General features: G+C 37.2%; 1 long non-coding RNA gene across 4 annotated transcripts in view; it reads left to right on the top strand.

Moving 5' to 3' along the window:
• The window catches only part of LOC119242739 (uncharacterized), a 128,811-nt gene that overhangs the window by 33,494 nt on the left and 72,598 nt on the right, over positions 1-22,719 (top strand). For 3 of the 4 annotated variants that reach the window (XR_005124551.2, XR_008551480.1, XR_008551481.1), the window contains exon 2: positions 22,051-22,225. This is a non-coding gene — a long non-coding RNA (uncharacterized LOC119242739). Of the gene's footprint in view, positions 1-13,514; positions 13,575-22,050; positions 22,226-22,719 lie in introns of those variants that run through there. The other variant, XR_008551482.1, reaches the window with a different exon arrangement.

Here is a 22,719-nt window from a genome sequence, read left to right as displayed (position 1 = left end):
TGGGAAGTTAGCCCACGCCAGGCCCCTTCCAACCAGCAGTCTGAGCCCACAGAGGGAGCAGGCACCCACGTCCGGGGCAGACCGGGCACACAGAAGAGTGTGCCTGAGACCAGATGCGCAGGGACTGCGTCACACTTCGCCAGTTTAGAACAGGGACATTTCTTCAGTAAAGACTGCCTAAAACCAGCAGAAAGCTCCCAGAAGCCAGAGATGGTTCCTGGAGGAGCCAGAGGGGAGCGGAGAAGTTCACCCAAGATGACGGCCAGTCCGAGCAACACAGTGTCCCAATGCATACGACAAATTAGAAAACAGACAGTAGGAGTAGAAGAACCACACGCAAACCTAACAACACCTCAGGAAAGAAGCACACCACAAAAAGAAAACCACCCTCCTGATTGCAACAACAGTAACTTGGAAAACTTCTGAGCCTTCCAGAAAGAGAATTTAAAATTGCCCTGATTAAAAAAGTGACAGAAGTCATAAAGGAAAACAATGATCAGAAGAAGGAAATTGAGTCCCTAAAGAGGGAAAAACAATGGTCAGAAGAATGAAATTGAGTCCCTAAAGAGGGAAAACAATGTCAGAAGAATGAAATTGAGTCCCTAAAGAGGAAGTAAAAGAAATGCAAGAGATCAAAGAATTAATGAGAACTAAAGAACTCTGGAAAAGCAAGGAAAGCAGAATAGATGAAATGGAAACGAATAAGTACTCTTGAAGACACAGAAATAAAAAGAACCAAAACAGAAAAGGAAAGAGAAGTACGAAGGAAAAAGAACGAAGAAAGACTTCGGAACTATCTGACTCCATGAGGAAGGAAATATAAGAGTTATAGGAATTCCAGAAGGAGAGGAGAGAGAGTAGGAACGAGAAAATATTCCAGAGAGATCATTGAAGAGAACTTCCCAAATGCAAGAAGGAGCTGAAAAATTGATATACAAGAAGCAAGAAGAACACCAAACTTCACGATGAAAGGAAAAACACAGCAAGACACATAATAGTAAAGCTCCCAAGAATCCAGGACAAGGAAAAAAATAATGAAGCTGACAAGAGGGAAGAAACAGATAACATTCAAAGGAAAACCAATCAGGCTGACATCAGACTTCTCTAAAAACACTTACGGCAAGGAGAGAGTGGAGGACATAGTCAACAGACTCCAAGAAAACAGATGCCAACCAAGAATACTCTATCCCGCAAAGCTCTCCTTCCTCTTGAAGAAAGAATATGGACCTTCTAGACAAAGAGAAACTCTGGAATTTCATTACGACTAAAACCCCACTCCAAAAAATACTACAAGGAATCCTAAAGCCAGAACCTCAGAGGGACGAATAACAATGAAGAAGACCAAAAAAAAAAGTTATTAAAAGAATAAATAAATAAAATCAAAGGAAGACAAAACACAATGGCAAATACAGATGCTAACATATCAATATTAACTCTAAATAAATGGACTAAACTCTTCAATAAAAAGACACAGAGTTGCAGCCTGATTAAGAAACAAAACCCAACCTTTTGCTGTCTCAGGAAACACATTTAGCTACAAAGATAAAAAATAGGCTCAAAGTTAAAGATGGAAAACAATCCTACAAGCAAATGGACCAAAAAAAAGAAAGCAGAAACAGCTAACTTAATCAGATAAAACAGACTTCAAACTCAAAAAATAAAAAGAGACCCCAATGGTCACTACATTATGACAGGGGACAATACTCAAGAAGAAATAACACTCAGTAACATATACCCACCAAACGAAGGAGCACCCAAATATATCAGACAACTGTTGTCCTCTCTGAAAACAGACATCAGAGAAAACACATACGTAGTGGGAGACTTCAACACACCACTATCAACAATGGATAGATCAACAAGACAAAAAATAAGTATAAGAAACTAAAGCTCTAAATAAGGACTAGAGCATTGGGCTTAACAGACATCTATAGAACATTAAACCCCAAAAAAAACGGAGTACACATTTTTCTCAAGCGCACATGGATCATTCTCCAGGATCGATCACATACTGGGGCACAAGACAAACATCAACAGATACACCAAGATTGAAATCATACCAACCATTTTTTCTGACCATGAAGGCATCAAACTAGAAATAAACCATAAAGAAGGCAAGGAACTATTCTACCTATGGAGATTAAAAACCACACTACTGGAAGACCACTGGACTAACGAGGAGATCAAAGAAGAAATTAAAAAATTCTTTGAATTGAATGACAAGGAGGACAATAATATCCTAAATGTATGGGATGCAGCAAAAGCAGTAATAAGAGGAAAAATATATAGCAATAGAAGCTCACATCAAAAAACAAGAAAGAACTCAAAGACACAACCTAATCTCGAAGCTCAAAGATCTACAAAAAGAACAACAAATAAACCCCAAAACCAGTAGAAGAAAAGAAATAATAAAAACCAAAGTAGAAATAAATGAAATTGAAACTAAAAAAACAATCCAAAAGATCAATGAAACCAAGAGCTGGTTCTTTGAAAAAATCAATAAAATAGACAAACCCCTAGCCAGGATCACAAAGGAAAAAAGGGAGAAAGCACAAATAAACAGGATCATAAATGAAAGAGGAGAAATCACAACGGACACAGCAGAAATCAAAAGAATAATCAGTAAACTACTATGAACAGCTATATGGAAACAAGTTCAACAATCTAGAGGAGATGGACAAATTCCTACAACTCTACAATCACCCAAAGCTAGATAAAGAAGAAATAGAACACCTAAACAGACCAATTACAAGCAGCAAAATTGAAATGGTAATCAAAAACCTTCCCAGAAGCAAAAGCCCAGGACCTGAAGGATTTACAAATGAATTCTACCAAACATTCAGAGACGAATTAGTGCCTATCCTTCACAAACTCTTCCAAAAAATTGAGAAGGAAGGGATAATACCAAACATGTTGTATGAAGCCAACATTACACTAATACCAAAACCGAATAAGGACAACACAAAAAAGGAAAACTACAGGCCAATCTCCCTAATGAACACTGATGCAAACATCCTCAATAAAATTTTAGCTATCAGAATCCAACAATGTATCCATAAGATAATTCACCACGACCAAGTAGGATTCATTCCAGGGACACAAGGATGGTTTAACATCCGAAAATCAATCAACATTATCCAACACATCAACAAAAAGAAATATAAAAACCATATGATAATATCAATAGATGCTGAGAAAGCTTTCGACAAAGTGCAACACCCATTCATGATAAAAGCCCTTGAAATTCTTGGGATACAAGGAACATACCTCAACATCATAAAGGCCATCTATGACAAGCCAACAGCCAGTATCATCCTCAATGGTGAAAAGCTGAAAGCAATTCCATTAAGATCTGGAACAAGACAAGGATGTCCACTCTCACCACTGCTTTTCAAATAATACTGGAAGTCCTAGCCAGAGCAATAAGACAAGAGAAAGACATCCAAGGAATCCAAATAGGAAAAGAAGAAGTCAAACTATCACTATTTGCAGATAATATGATAATATACATAGAGAACCCCAAAAACTCCACAGAAAAACTAATTCAACTTATCAATCAATTCAGTAAAGTGGCAGGATACAAAATCAACACGCAAAAGTCAGTATCCTTCCTATACACAAATAAATCTGAAGAAGAAGAAATTAAAAAACCATCCCTTTTATTATCGAAACAAAAAAAATCAAATATTTGGGAATAAATCTAACAAAAGAGGTAAAGGACCTATACAAAGAAATTATAAAACACTGTTAAAAGAAATAGAAGAAGACACAAAGAAATGGAAAGACATCCCCTGCTCATGGATTGGAAGAATAAACATTATTAAAATGGCCATCCTACCAAAAGCAATATACCGATTCAATGCTATCCCAATCAAAATTTCAATGTCATTCTTCAAAGAAATAGAACAATTATTGATGAAATTCATATGGAATCACCAAAAACCCCGAATAGCCAAAGCTCTACTGAAAAAAAAAGAAGGAAATGGAGGCATCACACTCCCAGACTTCAAACTATACTACAAAGCCATAATCATCAAAACTGCATGGTATTGGAACAAGAACAGACATACAGACCAATGGAATCGAATAGAAAATCCAGAAATAAATCCACAGATTTATGGTCAACTAATCTTTGACAAAGGAGCAAAGACTATGCATTGGAGCAAAGAAAGTTTGTTCAATAAATGGTGCTGGGAAAACTGGGTTGCTACATGCAAAAGAATGAAGCTTGACCACTACCTCACACCATACACAAAAATCAACTCAAAATGGATTAAAGAACTAGACATAAGACCTGAAACCATAAAATACATAGAAGGAAATATAGGCAAAACACTACGGGATTTGCACATCAAAGACATCTTTACAGATACATCACCCAAAGCAGTGATAGTGAAGGCAAAGATAAACAGCTGGGACTACATCAAATTAAAGAGCTTCTGCACAGCAAAAGAGACAATAACAAAAACAAAGAGAAACCCCACCAACTGGGAGAACATTTTTGCACCCAACACTAATGATAAAGGACTGATCACAAAAATCTGCAAAGAGCTGATGAGACTCAACAACAACAAAGAAAATAACCCAGTCAAAAAATGGGCAGAAGAGCTAAAAAGAAACTTCTCTGAAGAGGAAATGCAAATGGCCAACAGACATACGAAAAAATGTTCAACATCACTTGTAATCAGGGAAATGCAAATCAAAACTACCATGAGATACCATCTTACACCAGTGAGAATGGCACATATTAAAAAAAACTAGCAACAACAAATGTTGGCGAGGTTGTGGAGAAAAAGGAACTCTCCTGCACTGTTGGTGGGAATGCAAACTGGTCCAACCACTATGGAGAGCTGTGTGGAGATTTCTGGACCTACTAAACATAGAGCTTCCATATGATCCAGCAATTCCACTCCTAGGTATTTACCCAAAGGACACAGAAACATCAATTCCAAAGAACACCTGCACCCCTATGTTTATAGCAGCACTGTTTACAATAGCTAAGCTTTGGAAACAGCCCAAATGCCCAAAAATAGATGACTGGATCAAGAAGATGTGGTACATATATACCTGGAATATTACTCAGCATTCAAAAAAGATAAACACATGCAATTTGCAGCAACATGGATGGCGCTCGAAGGGATCATGCTCAGCGAAATAAGCCAAAAAGAAAAAGAAAAATACCGGATGGTCTCACTCATAGCAGGAATCTAGAAAACTTAAATAAGGGATCAGGAAAATGAATAACTATAAGAAAGTGAAAATCAAAATCAACAAAAAACTATGAACCAGAGACACTTTTTGGGGGGTGGGGGCCGGGAGGGGAGGGATTGGGGGTCAGAATGGGGCATGTGCAGTTGTATGGGGGAATATAAAAATAAAATTTATTATTTAAAAAAAAAATATTGTTACTGGATTATATTTAAGATGACTTTTGATTTTACTGCCAAATAGTTGATAAACCATGGTGGACAAAAGGAATGGAAATAATTGGGGATAAAAGAAAAGAAATTAAAACTTGGGCCTCCTTGGTGGTGCAGGCAGTTGAGCGCAGTGCTGTGAAGCTGTCCACAACCTCTGGCAGCGCGAGTTCAATCCCAGCCAGCTGGGGAGATACCCACATGGAGCAGCAGACATCTCCTGTCTCACCTGCTGCTCCCCTCAGCAGTGTATTTCAGTCAGTCTGCCTGTTCTGTTCCCTGCTCTGTCTCTGGTGATCTTCTCACCCACCTATCCCCACCCCGCACATCTGGCCTGTACCCCAGTTCTTGTATGAATAAATTTTTAAAATTCATTAAAAAAATGAAATTAAAATTTCAGCATTTAATAAATAGCTCTGGGATTCAGTTAGTATGTGGTTTAGCACATTTTAGTGTTTTTTTGGAAGCAAAATTTACACTGTGCTGGTGTGTTGGCATGTGGGTGATTATGTTTCTCTGCATGCATGTGTACAAGTACATGCACATGTATGTATAAGGGTGTGACTGTGCTTATGAGTGTAGGTGTGCCTGGGTACATGGCTTTGATGGGTTGGTGTGTGTGTATTGATATGTAGGGGTTTTTTTGTGTGTGTATTGATATGTAGGGTACAAAGTATGCGGCAGAAGCATAAGAAACAAAAAATACACTTACGGAATAAAAACAATCCATTTCCTCAGTGAACTTTAAGATAGATTGTAGAAAATATCAAGCAAGCATTAATTTTTTAGAAATTTGTAATTAAAACTCAGCCTGAATGATTGGAATTTTCTTTTAGCTAACAGTCTTAGAGAACTCCATGTATTGTTGTACTGTTTCTGCACAATTGCTGCTGGCATAGATGGGAGCAGAGCCTGAAATCCAGCTGTTTCTCTATTTTTTTCTTTTTTCTTCTCTTATATCATTGTTCACCCTTGTAGAGTAAGTGGTTTCTCCCCTCAGGCATAGTCCCTGCAGCCTTCCCACCAGCATAGCACTTGCAAACCATCACTAAATTCCCCTGCTTTTCTATTTGCTAAACCATGCACTCTGCTCCCAGAGAAGGAGACTTTTTCTAATTTGCATAAAGATGTACTGACCAAAACAGCACAGCAAGATGAGGATTTCAGTTTATTTTCTTGTGTGGCTTCAATGCATACCTACCTCTCTTCAGAACATTTCCTGTCCATGGGTACCATTTCTCCTGGCCTGGAGGGAAAAGTTTATGCTCAGGAAAAGGAAAGACCAGTCTGGTGTCTGAAATAGTTGGAAAAGTTTATTGCCAAAGGCTTCAGGAAATTTTTCATTGATCAGAAAATGTATGAGTTGCCTCTGAATTCCTTCCAGAAGTCCTGTCATGTGTTTGCCATTTTCCTAGATACACTTTCATTTAGTAATGATTTGGGGCATTTGCGTTTTGAGAAGGAACTCTTGAAAATAGAAAGCTCTAAGAATATAAAAATGTATTTCTAATGTTGCAAAGAAGCTTCACAGGGACTTGGTTTTGGACAGTGGGTAGGCTGCTGCACTCCATTGAGATAGTATTGATTTGTTCTAGGAGAAACAAATTTCTCACGTATTTTTACTAAAAGTCTTGAGAAAAGCACAGCTTATGAGTCTACCTTTCAAGAGTTCTGACTTTGGATAAGGGATGAGAGGAAGGTTTGAGGGTGGATAAATGAAACTTAGCTAAATATTTTGATATGTGTCAAAGTGAAACCAATTACTTTGAAAGTGTGAATATGGAGAATTAATACCCCTGGAAAACCTAGAGAGAAGATTACGTATAAAAAACTGAACAAGAGATGGAATGGATCATCCCAAAGAGTGTTTACCTTTGCCAGCCTTCCCTGTGTGCTGAGTCTAAGGCAAACAAAGTTTCTTAAGCTTCATTTATCTTTTTATAGCACATTAATAAAGTGATTCACTTGTTTGTCAGCACTTTTTACTCTATAAAGCTTCAAATTGACATAAATCACATATGCCAAGGTGTACAGAATAATAAATTCACCTTCTTCCAAATCTAACTGCACTTGATTCATACAGTTCCTTTTAATTTACTTTACCTAGGCTATATATTTTAACTCCTTAATGGAACCAGGTTTCCGCTTGCCTAGGCAGTTATTTGAAGGACACAGGATTATTTCTTTCAAACCGCCCCCCCCCGGTCTTTCAGTTTTTCTTTCTGTAGCTGGTAACTGATGTATTATTTCTGTCATATACAATGGGTATGTTTGTGTTGAGGAACTGTGGGCAGTTACATGATATAGTATTGAAAGGTAAAGTTATTGCATACAGACAAGCCTCAGTCTCAGTCCTCAGCCTGGCAATCAGTTCCAAGTTTGACTTTGAGCAACTAATTTAAATTCAATAACTCTTGGTTTCTTTATCTTTAAGGCTATTATGATGGTTTCTAAATTTCAAGTCATTGTGAAGATCAATTTACATATCTGAATTATATGCAATATCTAGCTTGATATCTGACACTATGGTAGGAATGTTTATGTAATTAAATTTATAGAAATTTAAACATTTTTTCTAAATCTAAAAATTACAAAAGCACCTTCCAACAACATTTCAGTAGTGATGCATATAATAGATGTCACCCATTCTTGTGAATGTGTATATTTTTCCCCTGAAATTTTGTATAAAGTTTAGCATGTGTCCTATGTTACTTTAATAATTCTGTCATTTTGATGAAAATCCTTATCAGAGAGATTTAATTGCCTTGCTTTTCCTTCTCACCTGGACAAAATTCCTCTTCTCCATATCTATATCACTGCACTTACCAAGTTTGTTAATAATTTATTTATATCCACCATCTCTCCTCTCTTATTGTTAGGTCTTTGAAGGCAGGTCTTATGTTTTCCTCTACTTCCTAAGTTCCCCAAGTTCCTAAATCAAATATTTACTTGATGGATCACTATTTTTAAAAATTGAGGCTTATTTGGGTCTATTTCACATTAGTAGAAATATACGTAAGTAAATGAGTAGGTAGATAGATGTTTGTATAATATATTGACTACCAATAGTCAATTTCAATGCTTCTTGGTAGCTTCCAGTTTGTTTGTTTGTTTGTTTTTTAAGATTTATTTATTGAGCCTCCCTGGTGGTGCAGAGGGTTAAGAAAGCAACCTATAAAGCTGTCCACAGCCACTGCAGCACGAGTTTGATTCCCACCCAGGGTGCTGCCCACGTGGCACAGCAGACTTCTGACTCACCCACTGCTTCCCTCAGCAATGTATTTCAGTCAACCCACCTGTTCTGTTTCCCACTCTGTCTCTGGTGAATCCTCTCACCCCCCACACCTCTGGCCTGTACTCCAGTTCTTATATGCATAAATAAATAAATCTTAAAAGATTTATCTTATTATCAAGGATCATGACATATATCAGCATTGCAAAAGTCAGAGATAAAGATTTTTATTATGGAGAATATAATATGGGAGAAATGCTCCAAGGTGCATTGACATGAGGGACTAGTACTCAACAGGAAACACTGATCTGGTGGTGGTAGAGGTAATGTTCACCTCAAGGATGTGATACTGATGAAAGATCACTTGCTAGTTTTTTCCTTCTTGTGGCCAAATCTCATCTTCTAATATGTGACCATATTTTTGGTATTTTTTTATTCATTATTATTGACTTAATGTTTTGGTTATAGAGACTCTAACTTCAATCTTAACAGTGTAACAGTGGTTGACAATTTAACCCTCTGTAAAATTAAAGGGACTAAGAATGCTTTAAGGCCACATTTCCCCTGTCAAATACCAGGGTTGTTTAATTCTCCGTCTATATTTTAATACAAACTACTTACTGAAATATATAAAATAATAATAATGTACAAAAAATCATAAATTTACAGCTTAATGAATTTTCACAAAGGGGCTATATCCATGAAACTCACAATTAGATTAAAAATTAGAACACTGCCTGAATTCCAGAAGTGTCCTTATGACTCTTTTGAGACCCTACCCTACCCACATTCCCTATTTTTAAGTGTAATCACTATTCTGATTTCTAACACAATGGATTAGTTTTACCTTTTTATAAGTGAATTTATATGAAATGTACTCTTTCTGTGTCCAGTTTATTTTATTCATCTTACGTTTGCGAGATTCATCTATTAAATAAATGATGAATTTTATTTTACCCCTTTGCTAAAACATGAGTCACAGCATACGCGATCTACGTGACAACATCGAATAGTACTCAGTAGCATTTTACAGAGTTAACTGAAAACAGGACTATTTTCTATTTTGGAAACTCTGACATGCTATTTAATCTTGTAAATCAGCAATTGATGTTTCTAATTACTAATTTATAGAGTTGATCCCTGAGCTTGGTGTTAACCAGAATCTCTTAACTAGTCCTCCACAGGTTAGTAAAGGTTACATCTCAGAAATCTACAAAATTAACTGATTTATATGACTTATCTCATTTTCTTCGATAGTCCCACTTTCCATTCAATAGCAAACACTAAACACCACAAAATAGCCTATTCAGTATTACTATCTTTTTCAAAATAAAATACTTTTTTGATGAGGGCAGGTACTTCATCTTTCAGGGCATCTTTTTTCTTCTCCCTGAGAAGCATCTTGCCACAGGTGAAGTTCAGAAAGCATTGTGAATGGTAGGAGGGGATATGTCTAGACCTCACTCACTGACTTTGGATTGGGCTAGAGCAGCTTGGTGTGCATTTGACTGTCTCTACCCCTGAGAGTCAGTGCATTTTCTCTCTGCCCTTCAATTGCTTTCCACCCTAATAGAACCACAGTCTGAAATAGGTAAGTGGTGTATGCTCCTACTACTTCTCACGTCCTACTAGATCCTTCCCTCCCCCTCCATCTTTAGTCCTGTGTGGCAGCTGCACATGACTGCATCTCTGGAACCCAGGCAGTATTACCACAATTTCATCTCCTCCAGACTCTCAGAGTCCTCTCTGCACTGAAAGAGTCTCCTCTGCCCACATACCAGAACCTTCCATGATAGTGCCCTTCTCTGTGCACTGAGGCTGAGAGGAAAAATCTAGGCTCTGCCATGTGAAAGATTTTGAAATTTTGAGAACATATTCCTCCCAGCAAATCTTGATTCTCAAGACTGTAATCTGGCTGTGAACTTGGGAGTAATTTAATTTTGAAGCTCAAAGTTGAACAGTGACTTATTTATTCTAAGAAATATCCAACAGCCCCCTGAAGTAATGAGTATTAGTCATTTAATTGGTGGGGAGCATTTATGATGAATGAAAAAATACATTGGTTTATTAGCTTCAAATATATTACCCCTTTTAAAATGTTATTTTAAATAATGTCTTAAAATAGACTCTTATTCACACATCCATTGATGAATAACCCAAATAAAGCAGAGTATGTGAGGCTGGTGATACTTAACTTTATAGAGTTACATAGCATATAAATTTTCTGAATAAGAGATGTGAAATTAGGGGCCTCCCCAGTGGCGCAGCTGGTTGAGCGCCATGCTATAAAGCTGTCCACAGCCTCTGCAGCACAGTTCCATCCCTGGCCGGCCAAGGAGATGCCCACATGGCGCGGCAGACCTCTCCTGTCTCGCCCGCTACTCCCCTCAGCAGTGTCTTCGGTCCGGCTGCCTGTTCTATTCCCTGCTCTGTCTCTGGTGAATTCTCTCACCCTCCTGCGCATCTGGCCTGTACCCCAGTTCTTATATAAATAAATAAATATTTTTTTAAAAAATAAAAGATTTCACTAAAAAAAAGAGAGATGTGAAAATATATTCCTGTCTGCTAATCCAGCTTTACTTTATTAAAAATGCAATACACAGATTCATTTAGATTTGGGCCTGAAAATTAAAAAGAAAATCCTTTTTTGTGAGCCCTACATTCAGCCACAGTTGTAATGGTGATTTTCTAATTTTGGTCAACACAAGATGTTTAAAAAGCAAACGAGGGGCTCCCTGGTGGCATAGGGGTTAATGTCTCAGCACTATCAAGCTATTGCCAGCCACTGTGACATGAGTTCAATCCCTGGCCAGGGAGCTAACCCACATGGCTCTGCAGACCTCTCCTGTCTTGCCCGTTCCTCCCCTCAGCAGTGTACTTCAGTCAGTCTGCCTGTTCTGCTCCCCACTCTCTCTGGTCCTCTCACCCCCGGCACCTCTGGCCTACACCCAAGTTCTTTATTTTTTTTTTATAATAAATTTTATTTTTATATTCCCCATACAATTGCAACCCCCCCATTCTGACCCCAATCCCTCCCCTCCCGCCACCCACCCCCCAAAAAGTGTCTCTGGTTCATAGTTTTTTGTTGATTTTGATTTTCACTTTCTTATAGTTATTCATTTTCCTGGTCCCTTATTTAAGTTTTCTAGATTCCTGCTATGAGTGAGACCATCCGGTATTTTTCTTTTTCTTTCTGGCTTATTTCGCTGAGCATGATCCCTTCCAGCGCCATCCATGTTGTTGCAAATTGCATGTGTTTATCTTTTTTGAATGCTGAGTAATATTCCATGGTGTATATGTACCACATCTTCTTGATCCAGTCATCTATTTTTGGGCATTTTGGTTGTTTCCAAAGCTTAGCTATTGTAAATAGTGCTGCTATAAACATAGGGGTGCAGGTGCTCTTTGGAATTGATGTTTCTGTGTCCTTTGGGTAAATACCTAGGAGTAGAATTGCTGGATCCTATGGAAGCTCTATGTTTAGTAGGTCCAGAAATCTCCACACCGCTCTGTATAGTGGTTGGACCAGTTTGCACTCCCACCAACAGTTACACCCAAGTTCTTATATGTATAAATAAATTTTAAAAATAAATCTTTAAAAATTAAATAAATTGCAAACAAGGGCTCAAATTGTAAAATTTCATCCTCTCAAATGTATATCTGTATAAATAGTTCCATGTTTGTCTGTCCCAGAAAATAGTTGTTTAAACCAGATGTGCAGATACTTCTGCAGTCCACTATGTCAGCATAACACACTGCTTTTGAAGTGAGAAATGAGGAAGTAGAAATTGGTCTGCTCCACAGACCAACGGATGGAATCAGGTGGTATCTGAGAGGTCTTAGTCTCGGGCACAGGCTAGCAGTTTGGGAGGCACAAGGCGATTTGAAAAGGAGCTCGCATTTACCACATACCTACTATCTACCAGATGCTTTCACAAGAGAGAGGGGAAGATTTCGACTACCCACTAAAGACTAAGTATCCTTTCTCCTGGAGGCTGAAGATGTAAATGGAATGGAAGTGAGAGCTATCGTTGCTTGAGGATCAGCTACAACGGAGCCTATGCATACTTTATTTTATTTAAGCCTCTAAGTAATCCCACGACAATCTCATTTTCCACATGGAAAACTGAGACTGATAAAAGTTAATAGACTTTCTCAGAGCTGCATCGGTGGTAACCCACATCCATCTGGTTCTTTCAGCCTATAACCCTCTATCAAAGTGTATGTAAACATGCATGTACCTTTTCACACCTTGGCTATGTTGAGATGTTTTTTTTCCTAAAAAGTCAGTTAATCATAATGATTTCATGGTTCAGGAAATTAGCATGGCTTTTTGAAAGATCTTGTGGAGACTACCTGAGAATAAGAATTTAATATCCCAGAAAAGAGTCACAGAAAATTACTACAAATAACTAACTGGGAAATCTTTGAGACTTAAACGTTAGTATAAGCATTGACTTTTTTCTCTAAATTATCATGGCACATGTAACAATTTTCTATATTTTACATGGTACATTATTTACTTTGTGCTCACTAATAGCCATACTCAGAGCTTATTATGCCTGAACCATTGCCCAACACAAAATGTATTTTGTACGATGTAGCAGTGCAGAAACTATGGACATGTTTTAAACGTACTAACAGACTATTTCTGCATTCCAATATTAGCTTCTAATAGATTATAAATCATATGATAATTCAATAAGTAACTAATAAACCATTAATTTATAAGTGATACATTATATGTGATTAGAGTAGAATTTGGAAAATGAGTAGGGTTTTAGTCTTGTTCTTTCTTGTTGTATAGGTTAATTTAGAAAGAGAATTTTATAATCATTTTTCCTCCTCCTTTCTATTTAGTTTGGAAATTACGTAATTTGCCACATCAACTTCATGTCAGAAGATGATGAAAACAAGAATAGCAGGTAGAGAAAGAATATAAGAAGAGTAGTATAAGAAAAACACCTCACAATCAGGCCTACCTCAAGCTAAGGACACACTTTTTATGAAAGTAACATTGAGAGAGAGATCCACAATAAATATATAATGCTGCTAAGGTTTTTTTGCCATTTAGAAAGACTGTTTCAGAGTAGTTGTTTATACCTGTGACTTCATAATTTCCTCTCAGCTGATCACTTCAGCAGACCCCAGAATGTTGTATGTTTCCCTACATAAACTTCTGTCTGGGGTGGCATCTGGAAGAGGAGAATTACACTTCAGGTTTATGACCTTACTTCACAGCTTTTCTCAGAAGTAACTTAGGTTTATTTACACCTGCCTTCAAAAAATAAACATCAAGCAACCCCAATGGCAATAAACCAGATGGAATCAATAATTTACATATCTCCAGAGAAGACTGTCAAGAAGCAAAAGCAAAAGAAATGATTGACTATTTTACAGAGATTACCTTATTTTAATATGTATGAGACACTCATAGTTTGATAGAATTTAACAGATTCTATATTTGCCTTCAATTGCATATTACTCAGAAGCAATACATTGTTTTGGAGGGAGGAAGGGACCATAAGAGAAAAATTTAATAGAGTGAAAAAAATTTTCTCATATTGAGAAATGTTTAGTAGGTCCAGAAATCTCCACACAGCTCTCCATAGTGACTTACCACACTTTTAAAAGAACAAACTTTCATGTCTATTTCCCACAGTAGCCATGTAAGCTCTTTAGTGTGTATCACAAGGAATAGCTGCCGGATTAGGTTTGGCATTAGAACTACAAAAAAATGAATATCACAGAGTCATTGCCTTAATAGACTTTCCAGTTGAGAAGATGAGACAAAAATGTACTTTAATGTGTTCTTTTAGAACCATAAATGCTTGTGATATTCATGTGTTTTATTACTTCACTAAAAATCTCAAACTATTGGAAAAAAAGATCTTAATCATCTTGCGAACAAGAACAGTGTACAAGTTGTAAAATAGTAACAGAAAAAAGTCAATAGTTTAAATGGAAAATAGTCTTTATGGAAAGCTGTGTGGAGATTCCTCAACCTACTAAAGATAGAGCTTCCATATGATCCAGCAGTTCCACTCCCAGGTATTTACCCAAAAGACACAGAAACATTAATTCCAAAGAGCACCTGCACCCCTATGTTTAAAGCAACACTATTTACAATAGTTAAGCTTTGGAAACAACCCAAATGCCCAAAAATAGACGACTGGATCAAGAAGATGTGGTACATATACACCATGGAATATTACTCAGCATTCAAAAAAGATAAACACATGTAATTTGCAGCAACATGGATGGAGCTGGAAGGGATCATGATCAGTGCAATAAGCCAGAAAGGAAAAGAAAAATACCAGATGGTCTCACTCATAGCAGAAATCTAGAAAACCTAAATAAGGGACCAGGAAAAAGAATAACTATAAGAAAGAAAAAAATCACAATCAACAAACAACTATGAACCAGACACACACTGTGTGTGTCTCCATAGAGAATATAAAATATAAAATATTCTCCACAGAGAATATAAAAATAAAATGGGGAATATAAAAATTAAAAAAAAATTAAAATGTAAAATAGTCTTGTAAAATGTCCTATTCACAGTAAATTCTCAATGAGTCATCATTGAATTTGACAATGTAATTTAATAGGAATGCAGAAGGCTTCTGAGGGCAGGGACCATTTTGTATACCTCTACATCTCACACAATGCCTTTCATATAGTTAGGCAGCTGAAATACCCATGTATTCTCAGGAGAGTTCATTTATTCAACTCTGAAGTATTTTAGCTCTATAAATGATTTATTGCTCTAGGAGAAAGAAAATCCTGGCTAATAATCTTAAAATCAAATGCCTTGCACTGAGGTCCAGAATCTTTGCAGTGCTACATATGTAACAGCATCAAGTAAATGAAATAGGGAGGTTACCGTCTAAACTGATATTAAAACAGGAAGTATTAAGATGAAATTATACCTGAATAAGGCATCAAAAATTTTCTCAGGTTGGGCCTCCCCAGTGGCGCAGCGGTTGAGCGCTGGATTGCGAAGCTGCCAGCAGCCTCTGCAGCGCTGGTTTGATTCCCGGCTGCTCCCCAGCCACCGGAGGAGGGTCCCACACGGAGCGCAGACCTCTCCTGCCACCCACTGCTCCCCTCAGCAGTGTACTTCATCATTCTGCCTGCTCTGCTCCCCGCTCTGGCTCTGGTGAATTCTCTCACCCTCCCGCGCTTCTGACTGTACCCAGTGCTTGTATAAATAAATAAATAAATAAATCTTTAAAAAAAAATTTTTTTTCTCAGGTCAAATAGTGTTCCCATGAATTATAGATGCTTTTGCTGGGTAAAGTGATCCCAGGAATCTGTTGAGCCTCTGTGCTAAATCTGGTCCTTCACTGAAAAAAGAGTCTCATCATGCAGGCAAAGAATAGAATGATTTAAAGGAAATAGGAGCAAAGACAAGAGCTAATCCACCCCATCCCACAAAACTAGAAGGTTTATAGATGCCTAACATAAACTACAGAAATGTTCATTGGCTTATGTCACTAGCAGACTTACTCTCCATAATTAGGATTCATTAGCTTTAGCAACGTTCTCTTCACTGTTTAAATTCAGGACAGACTTGTGTATAAGGAGTAACAATATTGAGGAATATCCAAAAAAATTCTCTCTCAAACTGCTGGCTAACAGGGAAAAATGATATTTTTTTTTTAAGATTTATTTTATTTATACAATAGCTGGGGTACAGGCCAGAGGTGCGGGAAGGTGAAAGGATTCACCAGAGACAGAGCGGGGAGCGGAACAGGCAAATGGATTGAAAGCACTGCCGAGTGGAGGAGCAGTGGGCGCGACAGGAGAGGTCTGCTGCACCATGTGGGTATCTCTCTGGCTGGCCGGGAATCAAATCCGCACTGCAGAGGCTGCGGACAGCTTCACAGCGCTGAATGAAAAACCATATTTCATAGATACATCTAAGTGACTAAAAATGTGCAGATGTGTTAGCACAAAAACTCCTAAAATATACCCAAAAATGTTTTACAGTCTTTATCTTACTACAGAGCCAAGATCATATAAATTTTGTTATTTATAAAGCATAGCTCTGAAAGAAGGATCAACTGTGCATATTGATTTAATTTTCTTTTTTCTGGGAATACACAATAGAGAGGTAGATGAGCTTTGGTAATACCACATGGTTCTATAGGTTGACATTTGTGACCTTTTTTGATATTTGCCACTGATTCTGTGTGATTTTGTTCAGTGTGTCCCATTAGCTTCCTGAAAGTCCAGTTGTACAGTATCAGTGCTTTCACATGTGAATACCCTGAAATAAATAGAAAAGAGACATTTGTGTGTTTAGTGAAAATAAGAACAGTAAGAACTTTAGATATTCACACTTTGTAATTAATTATACACCCCTACTGATAGTCATTCTGTCAATTTTTTAATCACACAAGAACAATTTCATTGTGAAACAAACCTGAATCATGATATTGTTCAATGAAAAAGTTTGCATGCATCTATCATGTATAATCATTATGCACAGTAGTGTTATAAAAACTTTTTTATAACCCTCTCGCTTTATATTTAAAATATATAAAGTATATACATACTTTAGGGGCCTCCCCGGTGGCGCAGCGGTTGAGCTCCGGGTTGCGAAGCTGCCCGCAGCCTCTGCAGCGCTGGTTTGATCCCCGGCTGCTCCCCGGCCACCAGAGGAGGGTCCCACATGGCGTGCAGACCTCTCCTGCCGCCCGCTGCTCCCCCCAGAAGTGTGCTTTGGTCCTTCTGCCTGCTCTGCTCCCTGCTCTGTCTCTGGTGAATTCTCTCACCCTCCCGCGCTTCTGACTGTGCCCAGTGCTTGTATAAACAAAACAAACAAACAAACAAATAAATAAATAAATAAATAAATAATTAAAAAAAAAATAAAGTATATACATACTTTATATGTATGTAAAGTATATATACACCACAGATTTCTCAATTCTGAAAAATACTGCACAGAGGAACTTTTACAGCATACAGGTTGTAGAAACCCGTAAGATAAAATGTAATTTCGAGTAGTGTCAAATCCATACAAACACCAAATGTAGTCAGCAGTCTGAATGAATAATATAAACTATGAAGTATTATTCAAATGCATATTTATCCCTTTTGCCTTTTATCCACTTTCCCCTTCCCTAATTCAGTTGTATGTTGTTTTATTTAGTTCACTTGTTTTGGTTTTTCACATGCCCTATGTAAGTGAAATCACACGGTGTTTGTCCTTCTCCACTTGACATGTCACTGAGCATAATACCCTCTGGGTCCATTCACATTGTGACAAATGGCCAAATTTCATCTTTTTTCAATAGCTGAGTAGCATTCCATTGTGTATATAAACCACATCTCCTTTAGGCAATCATCTGTTAGTGGGCACTTAGCTGATTTCCTGCTCTAGTTCATTGTACGCAATGCCTCAATGAACATGGAAACATATATATCTTTCTGAGTTAGTGTATTCGTATTCTTTAGGTAAATACTCTGGAGTGGGATAACTGGATCATACAGAATTTCTATTTTTAACTTCTTGAAAAATCTCCATGCTGTTTTCCTTCATGGCTGGACAAATATACATTCACACCAATAGTGTGCAAGGGTTCCCTTATCTTCATATTGCCTCCAGTACTTGCTTTTTCTTAGATATGATGTGTTCATCATTATTCAGTTTAAAATATTTTCTAATGTTTTTATTATTATTATTTTCCCTTTGACATAATGATAATTAAAATTTGACAGACATTTTGAAGCATGTTTATAAACGTATTTAGAAGTTTTTTAGATTTTTTTGTTATTTTTAGCTTAATTCTACAGTGGTCATAAAATATACTAGGACTTATTTCAATATTCTAAACTGTGACCCAGGATATTGCCAATATTGGCAAGTTTTCAAGATACACTTGAAAGAGTCTGTATTCTAACACTGTTAATTGTAGAGTCTCATATATGTCGGTGAGTCTCATATAATCTTACTCAGATTGATTTTATCTTTACTGATGTTTGTTTTGTTCTATCACTTTGTAAGAGGTATGTTTAAAATTTCCTAAAATTTTATATATGTTTCTATATGTTATAATTAGTGGTATATTTTGGTATTTGGGTTTGTCTACCAATTAATTTATGTTCAAATAAAATAATAATTTGATTTCCATTGTTCACCTTTACGTGCTCCTTTTTTAAAACTTCTTTTTTACCTTGCTTTTAATACGCCTTTTTTTTTTTTTGAGATAACATTGATTTAAAACACCATACATGATTCAGAAGCACAGAATCTCACTTCTCAGATGTGTCACCATACCACACCCACCACCAAGACACCCTAGTCCTCCACACTGTCCATTATAAACATTATTTTTATCATTTTAATTTCCCAATCTTTTATCACCTTTTATTTGTTCTGCCTTTTAAAATTATTATCTTGTGGGCCTCCCCAGTGGCACAGTGGGTTGAGCGCAGTGCTGTGAAGCTATCCCAGTCTCTGCAGCACCAATTCGAGCGCCCGCTGCTCCCCTCAGCAGTGCTTTCAGTCCATCTGCCTGTTCTGCTCCCTGCTCTGTCTCTGGCAAATCCTCTCACCCTCCCACACCTCTGGCCTATACCCCAGCTTTTGTATAAATAAATAAAATCTTTTTTAAAAAATATTATCTTGAATTTTAGTTTTATTATTATTATTTTTTGTGTTCAATATTCATTTAGTTTTATGTGTGTCTTGCCCATTCTTTTCATCTTCATTCCTACCTACAATTTTATCTTCCCAACTGGATTACGACCAGTTTTCCTTTGCTTGAAGAGCTCCCTTTAAGTGTTTCTTCTAGTGCATTTCTGTTCATGACAGAGTCTCTGTTTTGTTTTGTTTTTTTTCTGCCTGCTAATGTCTTCATTTCACCTTCACTTTTAAGATAATTTTGTTTTGTCTAGAAATCTTAGTTGGCAGTTTTTCTCTTTCAGCTCTTTAGAGAAATCATGTCACAACCTCTGTCTTCTATCCGTTCTGTAGAAGGAAATGTGTCATTTATTCTGTGACTGGTTTTAAGATTGATTCTTTATTTCTGGCATTCAGCGTCTTTTTTACAATGTACCTAAGTTACTTTTGTTGTTATATAACCTACTCTATGAAGTCACACTTTATGTGTGACTTTATGTTACAGTTAATGTTACACTTTATGTTACAGTTAATCCTGTAACTTTATGTCCTTCAGCATCTTTGGAAAAATCCAGCCAATATCTCTTCACGTGTTGCTTTTGGTCCACTCTCTTCCCCATCATGTTATTAAATGTTGATATTATATTCTTTCATTGTTATTAGTTTTTCACTTGTTTTGATATTTGCTACTGACCTCTCTCTCAGATCACAAAATCGTAGTTGAATTTGGTCTGCCATTAAACCCATTGCCTTTAAATTTTAGTTATCATACATTTCTTTTCTGCAATTGCCACTTGGAATTCTTTATTTCGTCATGTATTTTCTTGAATACATTAATAATCACTGTTATCTTACAGTTAGTGACAGCACCAATATTTAGACCAAATGTATATCTGTTTCTGTTATCTATTTTTCCCTTGTTCCTGCTGCTTGCCGCACATGACAAGTTTGAATTAATGTGGGCATTACATATGAGAATTTTGATGATCTGGATTATGTTTTCTTCCTCCTGGGAGGTTTCTTGCTTGAAGAAGGGTGGTGAGTTATCTGAACCCAATGAGAATTTGAGTCAACTTGAAAAGCTTTTATGATCTTTGTCTGGGGCTTCTCTTTCTTCCCCAACTACTAGGGTTAAGCCATTTGGGTTGCAACTAAATGTCCAGGGTGCTCCTTAGTTATCTATTGAACAATAAGTCATGAATTCCTGAATATGCTGAGATTTTCAAGACTTTCACTGTAGTTCTTTGCTGCTTTTGGCTCCACTTGCTAGCCTTTTCTCCTACATAGCTTCCTCAATACATGTCTTAAGAGGACAGCCAATATTTGATATTGGCTACTCTCCTATATGTCAGTCATATCTCAGGAATATTGGCTGCCTTACATCTTGGCTCCCTTAGCAGTCCCAAACCACAAATTCTGTATTTGTACTCCTAAGTTTGCTTAAAATTCTGATGATTTTTCTGACACCCATAACTTTGTAAGCCAATGCACATCCCTGAGAATTGGCAAACTCCAAATCCTATGACAGAAAGAGTGGTATCAACTACTTTCTCAGCTTTCTTCAGTGTAGATCCCCATGTCCTGTCTGATTCATTATCTCATATTATTTTTTCAAGTATTGATAGTTTCTTTTTGTTTTTGCCCAGTTTTTCTAATAGTTCTTAAATGGATTATTGGCTACTATAAGCCACTCTATTGAGCTAAAAGCAGATTTATATACTCAGGTTTTCTTTTCTATATATCCTTCAGTTAACCAACGAGTTCTGAAGATTTTATTGTTGTTTAACCACTGTGGATCTCAGGACTAAATGTTTTTCCAGGAGTAAAAGATATTCTTAAAGGAACTAAGTCCTTAAGTGCAGCTATTGCTTAAGAGTGCCCACATGGAAGTGAGAAGGGACAAAAGGAAGGCCAATGTTTGCATAGGCAGAGGAGAATTTTGCCTTTGCAGCCTCCTACTTTTTTTTCCTATGCTGCCCTTTACCAAATCAATCAGTACAAATTTAACTCCCAGGGCATGGCATCTCAGGAGACATGTCAATATTTTGATTTAAATAGTGTCTTCCAACAGACACCAGTTACATAGATAACTATAAATGGGAACTTCGTTGGTCAGTCACTGTGATCCTATTCCAGGATTTCCTCTAAGGGCTTTGCTTAGCTTATCCTAACAGTGTTCCAAGCCCCAGACCTCTCCTGTCTCGCCCGCTGCTCCCCTCAGCAGTGTATTTCAGTACATCTGTCTGTTCTGCACCCCATTCTGTCTCTGGTGAGTTGTCTCAGCCCCTGCATCTGTCTGTACTCCAGCTCTTGAATGCATAAATAAATAAATCTTAGAAAAAAAATTTGTTTAATAGAAGAAAGGAGAAAAATTTGAATTTATATTGCCTTTTACAATTATATAACTATCTTAACTAGTGTTCTTTGTGTTTTCCTGTATGTTTCAATTACTCTCAAATTGCTTGCTTTCAGTTACTTGCTTTCAGCCTGAAATACTTTACTATTTATTGTAAAATGGGTCTGTTAATAACACAATTTCTCTGTGTTTTTGTCTATCTGGAATGTTTTTATTTTGCCTTATTTTTGAAATACAACTTTTCAGTATTTATGGCCCTGGATTGACAGGGTTTTTTTTTTTTTTTCCTTTGAACACTAAATATATTACTTTCACTACATTCTGCCTTCTATTGTTTCTGATGAGAAATGAGTTCATAATTTTATTTGAATTTCTTTGTAAGTGACAAGACATTTTTCTTACTGCTTTCAAGATTTTCTCAGAGATGACACCAAGATGACAACAGGGGGCATTCTCTCTCACAAAAGCATCGGTTATTGAGGAAGAGAACAACACTGAGAGAATCTTACAGTATCTCCACCTCAGAAACCAACACTGACTGCCTTAGAAGGGATGCCACAGACATCCACACATCTGTGTGACAGAAGGTAGGTATAAAGAAATGCACAGAGACAATGGTCTGGGGGACAACAGAGATCACAAGGCTACCAGCCCAACCCAAGACTCTAGGGAAGGGAGAGTAGATATGGTACAGAGACCCACATCTTTGGTCCATGTGAAGCCCATTATGGAGGAAATGAGGTGCTCTACATCGAGTAGGAGGACCCAAACAAAAAGAACAACAGGGAAAGCACTGTAGACTACATTTACCCTCTCCTAGCCCATAGGATCTGTACTGGTACCATGAACTGAACTAACAGTCAATAGGTTGCTAAATCTCAGATCTGGGACCCCAAAGATGAGGAGTTACAGCAATGCACACCAATCAGACATCCCCTAGTATATCCCCACAACATCTAACCCCCTCTGTCCCTTTTCCCCACCTCACTCACATAGCAAAATCTCAACCACTACCTCCTTGTGGCACATACCGCAGTTAGCAGTAACCTAAAAAATAGATAAATGCAATCTTAGCACCATC

Source organism: Talpa occidentalis, unplaced genomic scaffold, assembly GCF_014898055.3.
Source record: "Talpa occidentalis isolate TD23 unplaced genomic scaffold, MPIMG_talOcc4v2.1 talOcc4.13, whole genome shotgun sequence".
NCBI classification, from domain to species: domain Eukaryota; kingdom Metazoa; phylum Chordata; class Mammalia; order Eulipotyphla; family Talpidae; genus Talpa; species Talpa occidentalis.
This window is presented reverse-complemented; position numbering and strand designations above follow the sequence as displayed.